We start from the raw sequence: 12,317 nt of genomic DNA on the forward strand, positions 1-12,317 counted from the left end.
GGTTTGTTTATGGTGCATTAGGAAACTCTCCCTCTGTTTGATGTAGAGAGAAACATAAGCTGAGATTGGATTATATGGGCGGGGTAGCAGTTTGTGGAGCACTTCAGAAGTCAGGTTGAGGAATTTATATCGCATAAGAAAAAGACTAAGAGCACGACTTTTCATTTCAAGCTCAGTTTGCATCCTAGCACTACCAGTAGCTAGGTAATTCTGGGAGTTTTCTAAATGTTCTAAAATTCTTCCAAATGTATGTATAATTGTGTATTTATAGGATTCTTATGATTAAAATAATTAATCCAAATAAAAAATTGTATAGCAGCCAACATATGACAAGTATTCTATGAAAATTAGTTATTGACATTGTAATTATAATTAATTGGAGCTATATTCTACAAGTGCATGATATTAGCAATATTCTAGAAAAATTAATTCTTGTATAGGACTAGGGGGAGCCTGGAATTTGAAGACAAATTGACTATTAAAATAATCTTGGCCTATGGTTAAAAAAAAGAAAAAAGAAAAAAAATCATTGATTAGAACAGTGAGAAAGAAAAGAAAGAACTCTGAGAAATAAGTTGAAGAAAAAAATGTGGAATTCAATAAGTAATTGGAGTTGAGGAGCATAGAAAATAGAAGCATTAAAAAAATAATGTCGGCTAGGCATGGTGACTAACACCTGTAAACCCGGTATTTTGGGAGGCTGAGGCAGGAGGATCACTTGAACCCAGGAGTTCGAGGCTGCAGTGAGCTATGATTACGCCACTGTACTCAGGCCTGGGTGACAGAGGGAGACCCTGTCTCCAAACAAAAACAAAAACAAAAACAAAATTTCAATGTTTTAAACTCTTGAGCCAAAGAGAACATAGGTACCACTGGAAAACATACAAAATGGGAGAAAATCTGGTACACAACCATCATGGCAGCGGCCGGGGACCCGGATGGCATGGAGGAACCTGGTGTGGACACGGAGGCTAAGACCGTGGCGACCAAGGTGCTGGCAGGGCCCCTCAACTGCTTGGAGGCAGAAGCCGCGGCGGGGGCCGAGGACTCCGGCACCCCGTGAGGCAGACTGCAGCGAGGCAGCCTGCAGGCTGCAGCCGGCCCCAACCTAGGTCCCTGGTGACCCCGTGTCCCAGGCCTCGGTCAGCAACCGCAAAGACGCGGGCAGCGGCGCAGACATGGAGCTGGTAGACCTGAAGATCATCTGGAACAAGACCAAGCACGACGTGAAGTTCCCCCTGGACAGCACAGGCTCCGAACTGAAACAGAAGATCCCCTGATGACAGGTCTCCCGCCTGCCATACAGAAAGTCATGTGTAATGGACTCGTCCCTGAGGATAAGATATTGAGAGAAATAAAAGTGACTAGTGGGGCCAAGATCATGGTGGTTGGCTCCACCGTCAATGATGTTTTAGCAGTAAACACACCCAAAGATGCTGCGCAGCCGGATGCAAAGGCCGAAGACAACAAGAAGGAGCCTCTCTGCAGGCAGAAACAACACAGGAAAGTGTTGGATAAAGGAAAACCCGAAGATGTGATGCCATCTGTTAAGGGGGCCCAGGAGCGCCTACCAAAGCTACCCCTATCCGGCATGTACAATAAGTCCGGAGGAAAAGTGAGATTCACCTTTAAGCTAGAACAAGACCAGCTGTGGGTTGGTACTAAAGAGTGGACTGAGAAATTGCCCATGGTCCATAAAAAATGTGGTCAGTGAACCTATGGAAGGACATGAAGACCACCGCATGATGGCGCTTCAGTTGGGCCCCACGGAAGCGTCTTACTACTGACTACTGGGTATACTGGGTTCCAACTCAGTATGTGGATGCAGTCAAAGACACTGTGCTGGGGAAACGGCAGTATTTTTGAAAGCACTTTCACCTCTGGCCCAGGAGACTGACCCAAAGTGAACGACGTTGCAGGGAGAGGCCTGCAGCATCCCTGGATTTCAGAGTTCTAGAACTTTGTTCACAAAAAGTCTATACTCAATCTAAGGCGATGTGGTGACTGAAGCCAGAGGTGATGTACTTTCACCATTAGCTTAATTTTAACTTAAAATGAGCAGTTCCCTTTCTTGCAGTCAGCTTCATGCCATTTTTAAAGTCAATATGATGGAAATCAATAAATCTGAATTCCGAAAAAGAAAAATACATGATGGGAGAAAATCTAACTGGAGGGAAAATGAGAGGAAGGATGAAGTGATACTGGGTTTGAAGAGACAACTGGAAATCCACATAAAATATGTAGCATCTGGTCGAAGAGATAAAGGACTGGAGTTTAATTAAATGATTAGGACAGCAAGTACATGTTCGAAAAATTATCTGAATAAAAGTAATAAAGTGGTTAAAAAAAATGATAAGCCTTCGTTTTAAAACAAAATTTATCATGAGGGCAAACAAGGTTCGAGACTTCCGCAGCATCCAGAGTTAAGGTATGCAAGAGGGGAGAAGAGCTAATGAGGGAAAGATGTCCTTAGAGGTCAGAGGAAATCAGGGTTGTGCCCTGCCATGAACGAGCTGTGTCCTGTGCTCTGAGAGATCAAGACGAGAGAACAGGCGATTATGTAGACTACTTTTTTTTGAGACGGAGTCTCCCTCTGTCACCCAGGCTGGAGTGCAGTGGCGCAATCTCGGCTCACTGCAACCTCCGCCTCCAGGGTTCAAGCGATTCTCCTGCCTCGGCTTCCCCAATAGTTGGGATTACAGGCGCCCACCATCATGCCCGGCTAATTTTTGTGTTTTTTAGTAGAGATGGGATTTCACCATGTTGGCCAGGCTGGTCTCGAACTCCTTACCTCAAGTAATTTGCCTGCCTCCGCCTTCCAAAGTGCTGGGATTACAGGTGCGAGTCACCGCGCCTGGCCCTACATAGAGACTACGTTTAGTGAACTGATGTTGTACAGCCATTTGAGGAAGGCCTCAACCTTCTATGTAAAAATAAAGAATGAGGCAAGGTCATTTGCTGACAGTGAATGGAAGATGATGGAGTTGAATGCTGTCTTGGTGGTGAACCTGACAGAAAAGATATGGAACATTTGAATTTGAACAGATTTTGTATAGAATTGTGAGTAAGGATGAGGAAGAATATAAGAGATAATTAATTACCCCAGAACAAGTAATCGTAGGTAACTGGTACCATCCCTAAGCCCGAAGAAGCAAGAGGAGGAAGCAGTCACTGGGACCCAGGGAAAGCTTTGAAGAAGACGGGATCTGTGGCCTTCAGATAGAGGCACACAGCCAATTTGCAGGAAGCTGACAGGGAGGGAGCTACAGGAATAAATAATCTGACCTCACTCTCCTCTCACCCTCAGGATTTCAGCTAAAGCCAATAGCTGAACCCATCTGGAAGCTAGAGGGCAACGGAGCCAGGTTGTAGCAATCTGTACGATCAGATACCTAGGGCACAGAGCAGAGTAGACAGTGATGGGGAATTAATCCAGCACAAATGCTTAAGAAGAGTAAAAAAGGTTTGGCAATGCCACTCTGAGAAAAGGGGTGGGGAGCCAAGAGATGAAAAAGAATGCTGAGTTTTATTAGGTCTGGCTGATGCTAGTCAGTACTTTAAAACTAAAGATACTCTGCCTGGGCCTGTTGGCTCACACCTGTAATCCCAGCACTTTGGGGAGGCCAAGGCAAGAGGTTTGCTTGAACCCAGGAGTTTGAGAACAGCCTTGACAACATAGTGAGACCTACAGAAAATTTAAAAATTAAATTTTGGCCGGGTGTAGTGGCTCACGCCTGTAATCCCAGCACTTTGGGAGGCCGAGGCGGGTGGATCACGAGGTCAGGAGATCAAGACCATCCTGGCTAACATGGTGAAACCCCATCTCTACTAAAAACACACACACACAAAAAAAGCCAGGCATGGTGGCTGGCGCCTGTAGTCCCAGCTACTAGAGAGGCTGAGGCAGGAGAATCGCGTGAACCTGGGAGGTGGGGCTTGTAACGAGCTGAGATCACACCACTGCACTCCAGTCTGGGCGACAGAGCAAGACTCTGTCTCCAAAAAAAGAAAAAAAAATTAAATTTTACAAAATTAAATGTTTAAAAATTACAAAAAAATTTAAAAACAAATTTTTTCAATTTAAATTTGAGAAAGTTACAAAAAAATTAAAAATTAGCTGGGCATAGTAGTACATGCTTGTAGTCCCAGCTACATGGGAGGCAGAGGTGGGAGGATCACCTGAGCCTGGGAGGTCGAGGCTTCCGTGGAGCTGCACTCCACCATGTGACAGAGTGAGCCTATCTCAAAATAAATAAATAGGTACATACATATATATATATGCACACACACACACACACACACATATATATATATATATATTTTTTCCCCTTGATAGAGTCTTGCTCTGTCTCCCACGCTGGAGTGCAATGGCGTGATCTTGGGTCACTGCAACCTCCGCCTCCCAGGTTCAAGCAATTCTCTTGCCTGAGCCTCTCGAGTAGCTGGCATTACAGGTGCCCACCACCACGCCTAGCCAATTTTTGTATTTTTAGTAGAGATGGGGTTTCACCATGTTGGCCAGGCTAGTCTCAAATTCCTGACCTTGTGATCCTCCTGCCTCGGCCTCCCAAAGTGCTGGGACTACAGGTGTGAGCCACTGTGCCCAGCCTTTTTTTTTTATTATTATTTTTTTGAGGCGAAGTCTCACTCTGTTGCCTAGGCTGGAGTGCAGTGGTACAATCTTGGCTCACTGTAACCTCCAGCGTCCCAGGTTCAAGCAATTCTCCTGCCTCAGCCTCCACAGTAGCTGGGACTACAGGCCATCATACTCAACTAATTTTTGTATTTTTAGTAGAGATGGTGTTTCACCATGTTGGCCAGGCTGGTCTCAAATGCCTGACCTCCGGTGATCCACCCACCTCAGCCTCCCAAAGTGCTGGGATTACAGGCATGAGCCACCGTTCCCGGCCTAAAGGTATTTATTTCTATTTGATTACAAGAATGATATATGGTTGCTATAGAAAATTCCAGAAGTATTATAACCAAAGAATAAAATTTATTTGCTTTTTAAAAGCAGCTTTATTTAAATTAATACAGGAACAAAAAACCAAATACTGCATGTTCTCAGAAGTGGAAGGTAAACATTGAGCACATATGGACATAAATGTGGAACCAATAAGTACTGTGGACTACCAGAGGGTGGAGGAAGCAAGAGTGGGTTTAAAACTACCTATTTCATTAAAAAGTCAGGAAACAACAGGTGCTGGAGAGGATGTGGAGAAATAGGAACACTCTTACACTGTTGGTGGGACTGTAAACTAGTTCAACCATTATGGAAGACAGTGTAGCGATTCCTCAAGGATCTAGAACTAGAAATACCATTTGACCTAATGATCCCATTACTGGGTATATACCCAAAGGATTATAAATCGTGCTGCTATAAAGACACATGCACACGTATGTTTATTGTGGCACTATTCACAATAGCAAAGCCTTGGAACTAACCCAAATGTCCATCAATGACAGACTGGATGAAGAAAATGTGGCACATATACACCATGGAATACTATGCAGCCATAAAAAAGGATGAGTTCATGTCCTTTGTAGGGACATGGATGCAGCTGGAAACCATCATTCTCAGCAAACTATCACAAGAACAGAAAACCAAACGCCGCATGTTCTTACTCATAGGTGGGAATTGAAAATGAGAACACCTGGACACAGGAAGGGGAACATCACACACCGGGGCCTGTTGTGGGGTGGGGGGAGGGGGGAGGGATAGCATTAGGAGATATACCTAATGTAAATGACGAGTTAATGGGTGCAGCACACCAACACGGCACATGTACACATATGTAACAAACCTGCACGTTGTGCACATGTACCCAAGAACTTAAAGTATAATAAAAAATAAATAAATAAATAAAAAATAAATCAATAAATAAAACTACCTATTAGAGGCCAGGCACGGTGGCTCACCCTTGTAACCCCAGCACTTTGGGAGGCTGAGGTGGGTGGATTGCTTGAGCCTAGGAGTTCGAGACCAGCCTGGCCAACATGGTGAAACCCCATCTCTACTAAAAATTTTAAAATTAGCCAGGCGTGGTGGCGTGTGCCTGTAAACCCAGCTATTTGGGAGACTGAGGTACAAGAATCACTTGAACCTGGGAAGCAGAGATTGCAGTGAGCCAAGATTGTGCCACTGCACTCCGGCCTGGGTGATAGAACAAGACTCCGTCTCAAAAAAAGAAAAAAATTTTTTAAAAACTACCTATTGGATACTATGCTCACTACCAGGGTGACTGGAGTCACACTCCAAACCTCAGCATCATGCAATGTTTCCATGTGACAAATCTGTACATGGACCCCCTGTATCAAAATAAAAGTTGAAATAGAAAAACAGAAAATGGCATCTTTATTGAGATACAATTCACATATAATTCACCTATTTAAAGTGTGTAATCCAGTGGTTTTTAGTATGTCACTGAGTTGGATGACCATCACCACAATCCATTTTAGAGCATTTTCATCACCCAAGAAAGAAACTCCATAACTATTAGCAGTTATTTTCAATTTCTCTCCTTCCCAACCCTTGGTCCAGATAATCACTTATCTATGATTTGTCGCTATATATTTTACTATTCTGTCTCTGTTTATTTGCATATTCTAGACTTTTTTTTTTTTAGGCAAGGTCTTACCCTGGAATGCATCGTTGCAATCTTCACTCACTACAACCTCCACCTCCCAGGTTCAAGTGATCCTCCCACCTCAGCCTCCTGAGTAGTTGGGAGTACAGGCATGCGCCACCACGCCTGGCTAATTTTTGTATTTTTTATAGAGATGGGGTTCTGCCATGTTGGCCAGGCTGGTCTCAAACTCCTGGACTCAAGCAATTAGCATGCCTCCCAAAGTGCTGGGATTATAGGTGTGAGCCACCACGCCTGGTCTCAACTTTCTAACTGTAATTATACAACATTTCCCCATCCACTCCCTCCTCCTAACCGCTCAAGCCTCTGGTAACCATTAGGTTTTTTAGATTCCACATATGAGTGAGATTATGCAGTATTTATCTTTCTGTGCCTGACTTATTTCACTTAACATGTTTCCTAGGCTCATCCATGCTGTCACAAATGACAGGACTTTGCTCTTCTATATGACTAAATAATATTCCATTGTGTACATATACCACATTTTCTTTATCCATTCATCATTGATGGACAACTAGGTTGATTCTATGTCTTGGCTATTGTGAATAATGCTGAAATAAACATGGGGATGCAGATGTCTCTTCTATACATAATGATTTCCTTTCCTTTGAGTAGATTCCCAATAGCGGGGTTGCTGGATCACAGTGTAGTTCTACTTGTACTTTTTTGAAGAACCTCCACCCTGTATTCCGTAGTGGTTGTCCTGGTTTACATTCCCACTAACAGTGCATAAGTGTTCTCTTTTCTCTATATTCTGGCCAACGTTTTTTTTAGTTCAGGGGTACATGGTACATGTGCAGACATGTGCAGGTTTGTGACACGGGTATATTGCATGATGCTGAGGTTTGGGTGCCTAATGATCTTGTCACCCAAGTAGTGAACATAATACCTGACAAGTAGTTTTTCAGCTCTTCTCCCCTTCCCTTCCTCCCCACTTTTGGAATCCCCAGTGTTTACTGTTCCCATCTTTGTGTCTGTGTGTACTCAGTGTTTAGCTCCCATTTATAAGTGAGAACATGCAGTATTTGGTTTTCTGTTCCTGCATTAATTCACTTAGGATAATGGTCTCCAGCTGCATCCATGCTGCTGCAAAGGACATGATTTTATTCTTTTGTATGGTTTTGCCAACACTTTTGTCTTTTTGATAATAGTCATGCTAACAAGTGTCAGGTGATATCCCATTGTGGTTTTGATTTGCATTTCCCTGATGATTACTGGAGCTGAGCATTTTTCATATACCTATTGGCAACTTATATGTCTTCTATGTCTTTTGCCCATTTTTTAATAGGGTTACTTGCTTTTCTTTGGCTATTGAATTGTTTGAGTTCCTTGTGTATATATTTTGGATATTAATCCCTTATCAGATATACAGTTTGCAAATATTTTCATCCATTCTGTAAGTTATCTCTTCACTCTGCTGTTTCATTTGCTGTACAGAAGCTTTTTGTTCCATGTAATTCTATCCATCTATTTTTGCTCTTGTTGCCTTTGCTTTTGTGGTAATATCCAAAACATTCTTGCACAGACCAAAGTCATGGAGTTTCCTCTTATGTTTTCTTCTAGTAGTTTCATTGTTTCAGATCTTACGTTTAAGTTATTAATACACTTTGAGTGATTTTTGTATATGATAGGAGATAACGGTCTAATTTCATTTTTCTGCATGTGGATATCCGGTTTTCCCAACAAAATTTTTTTAAGAGATTGTCCTTTCCATTGGGTGCCCTTGGTGCCTTTGTCAAAAATCAGTTGGCTGATGTATGGATTTACTTCTGAGGTCTCTATTTTGTTTCATTGTTCTATACATCTGTTTTCATGCTGTTTTGGTTACTGTAACCTTGTGGCTTATTTTGAAATCATGAATTCTGATGCCTCCAGCTTTACTCTTTTTGCTCAAATTGCTTTGGCTATTTGGTGCCTTTTGTGGTTCTATACAAATTTTAGGATTGTATTTTCTATTTCTATGAAGAAAGTAATTGGTATTTTGATAGGGATTGCATTGAATCTATAGTTCATTTTGGGTAGTATGGACGTTTTAACATCTTAATTTTTGCAATCTATGAACACAGGGTATCATTCCATTTATTTGTGTCTTCTTCAATTTCTTTCATCAGTGCTGTATAGTTTTTAGTGTAGGGATCTTTCACGTTTTTGGTTAAATTTATTCCTAAGTATTTCAATTTTTTGTAGCCATTGTGTATGGGATTGTTTTCTTAACTTGTTTTTCAGACAGTTTGCTATTGGTGTATAGAAATGCTACCAACTTTTCTATGATGATTTTTTATCCTGCAATTTTACTGAATTTGTTTATTAGAGCTAACAGTTTTTTGTTTTTTTGGGGGGTGTGGAGTTTTTAGGGTTTTTTCAATATAAAATCATTTCATCTGCAAAGAGGAACAATTTAACTTCTCCAACAAAGAAAATTCAAATCACCAATAACACCACTCTCCAGTGATAATCACTTCTAATTTTTTTTAAATATACTTCCAGCCTTTTTTATAAGCACAAATAATTTTTTGAAACAAAATGGATTACGTTGCACATACTTGAATTATTTAAGATTCTTTGAATGTAAGCAATTTCAATCAGATTAACTTTTAAGTATTAATTAAATAATTAATTCAATACTTATTGAGTACCTACAATGTACAAATAATTTCTTAGCATTAAAGAAATAAAAAACAGACAAGCTGGCCAGGCTCAGTGGCTCATGCCTGTAATCCAAGCACTTTGGGAGGCTGAGGTGGGAGATCACTTGAGCTCGGGAGTTTGAGACCAGCCTGGGCAACATGGTGAAACCCTGTCTCTATTAAAAATTCAGAAAGAAAAAAAATGCTTCTGTTTTCAAGATATCGGGATATCAGGACACTCCCAAGTCTGGGTCTGTTTAGTAAACATTATCAATCTGTTCCCTTAACTGTAAACATCTAGAGGCTAGGAATACCTAACTTTCTGGGTATGCAGCCAAGCAAGTCCCAGCCCCATTTTCCTAGTCCTCACTCCAGGTAGAGTCTCTCTGGTTGGAAGACCTGACAGTGGTGTGCACCTATAGTCCCATCTCCTCAGGAGGCTGAGGTGGGAGGACAGACTGAGCCTAGGAGGTTGAGGCTGCAGTGAGCTGTGACTGCAACACTTCACACCAGCCTGGGTGGCAGAGTAAGATCTTGCCTCAAAGAAAAAAAAATAAAGAAAAGCAAAGCAAAAACAGGATCTAACATTTGGAAATTTTCATTCAATAGCCTGGAATTTAACTTTACAACACTATGGTAAAATGCAACCGCATAAATGAACACAACCCTACAGTGTAGCATAGGTTTATTATGGTTTAAATAGACCATCTGTATGTGCTCGAGTTTGCAACTAAAATTAATAAGGTCATGTTACTGCTTTAAAATCCATGCAGGAACGTTTTCAGGAAGCAAAGGGCTATGGTATTGTCTAATAAGATTCTGAGGCAGGCCTACAGCAGGGCTGCATTCAATTGGCACCATATGCTTTCTGTGTCCCAAGGATTCTCTTGGGACATATTGACTTACCTGGAGCAGGTAAACAAACTCACTGGAGAATGCAGCCTACACCCCTGACATGCTTTTGCCTTTACACACAACAGCAGGACTGAGAAGCTGGGGTTGGCATAGGGCCAGGAAGACTGTTGACAGCAGGTTAAGAAGGAGAACTCTGCAAATGGGCCACAGAGCCTCAGGACTGGGTCTACTCAGTAGCTTCCTAACATTCTGGCAGAGAGTGACATTCTTTATAAAGTAAGAAAGAAGTTTTCTCCCATTTGGAGCTAGAAAGTTTTATGCCTAAAATAAATATGATTCATGTCCTGGGAAAGCTTGGTTCTGAAGAACTCTGTGTCCTTGGCTGACTTACACCTCCCTCACGCCTTAAAATCTGATTTCCGATTTCCAACCTGAGGTGAAAACTCTACCCTTTAATTTCAAGGTCCAGGAAGACCTGGATCCTCAAGAGGAACCAGTCTTTGGGACAGAATTATGCAGCTTATGTCCCAAGAGTTTGTTCGAGCTCCAATTATCAGAAAAGTGTGATAATTCTATGGTTTTCCCCCTTTGGCTCTACCTTTGGAAGTCTCCTAAATTTACTTAGCAGTATTTCCCTGAAGTGATAAAGCCAAGCTATTTTCCCCCCTTAACTCAGGAATGTTTAATATGTAAGTACGAATTCCACAGAGATTTTGCTTGACTACTATAGTTTAAGCTGTCAAATTAGTTCAGTGAGTTAATTCAGTAAACTCCATTAACTGATTTATTTTTCTATTGCAAATTAATATGCAGGTCATCTCTTCAGATACGTGTGTTTTAGGCTGGGCATGGTGGCTCCCACCTGTAATCCCAGCACTTTGAGAGGCTGAGGTAGGTGGATCACCTGAGGTCAGGAGTTCAAGACCAGCCTGGCCAACATAGTGAAACCCCGTCTCTACTAAAAAATACAAAAATTAGCCAGGTGTAGTGGCAGGCACCTGTAATCCCAAATACTTGGGAGGCTGAGGCAGGAGAAACTCTAGAACCTGGGAGGCAGAGGTTGCAGTGAGCTGAGATTGTGCCACTGCACTACAGCCTGGGCAACAGAGCAAGACTCTCTCAAAAAAGAAAAAAAAAAAAGAGATATGTGTTTGAAACTTTATGCATAGTAGCAATCAGTTATGTGAGAAAACCATTAAATTGCTCAAAGAAAAAAGGATTCTTACCTCATAAGATTAACAAAGTTTCTTTAAACAAGGCCAGTTTTTTAAAAAAAATAGATCTGTCAAAATCTGTTTAAATAAAAACATTTAAAAAACACTAAAAATAAACAACAAGAGATTCAATTCACAGCAACCAATCAGAAGGGGCCCAGTTTACCTGAGGCCCTGTAAGGAAAGTAACTCTGTAACAACCAATTCTCTTTTTGTTCCTTGTTTCTGCCTTTTTTTTTTTTTTTTTTGAGATGGAGTCTCACTCTTGTTGCCCAGCCTGGAGAGCAATGGCACGATCTCGGCTCACTGCAACCTCCACCTCCCAGGTTCAAGTGATTCTCCTGCCTCAGTCTCCCGAGTAACTGGGATTACAGGCATGCACCGCCACACCTGGCTACTTTTGTATTTTTAATAGAGACGGGGTTTCTCCATGTTGGTCAGGCTGGTCTTGAACTCCCGACCTCAGGAAACCCGCCTGCCTTGGCCTCCCGAAGTGCTGGGATTACAGGCATGAGCCACTGCACCCGGCCTGTTTCTGCTTTCTTTAGCCTTCTTCTACCTAAAGAAGGTAGAAGGCTGAGGCTGAGGCAGGAGAATTGCTTGAACCCGGGAGGTAGAGTTTGCAGTGGGCTGAGATCGCGGCACTGCACTCCAGCCTGGGCAACGAGCGAGACTCCGTCTCAAAAAAAAAAAAAAAAAAGTTTTCACAAAAAGCATTAAAAAAAAAAAAAAAAGAATGAGATAGAGAAGGAACAAATGGACATACCTAGGGAAGCAGAGATGAGAGATCATCTGATCCCAAAAAGGGTAGCTATTGGATGACTACTTCCTATGCAATAGGATTCTATATTCTGAAATTAGATTATCAGATATGCCCCTGAATCGCTTCAATAAATACCCTTCCTGCCTATACCCATAGAGCTGTGTTGAGGAAGTTTTGGTTCTTATCAGCAGAGATCTCCATTAAGACAATG

General features: G+C 41.9%; 1 pseudogene; it reads left to right on the forward strand.

The window, feature by feature from the left end:
- Positions 1-910: 910 nt before the first annotated feature.
- On the forward strand, positions 911-1,866 carry LOC112625287 (annotated as a pseudogene).
- The last annotated feature ends 10,451 nt before the right edge of the window (positions 1,867-12,317 follow it).

The sequence above is a fragment of the Theropithecus gelada genome, chromosome 5 (assembly GCF_003255815.1).
Source record: "Theropithecus gelada isolate Dixy chromosome 5, Tgel_1.0, whole genome shotgun sequence".
Classification (NCBI taxonomy): domain Eukaryota; kingdom Metazoa; phylum Chordata; class Mammalia; order Primates; family Cercopithecidae; genus Theropithecus; species Theropithecus gelada.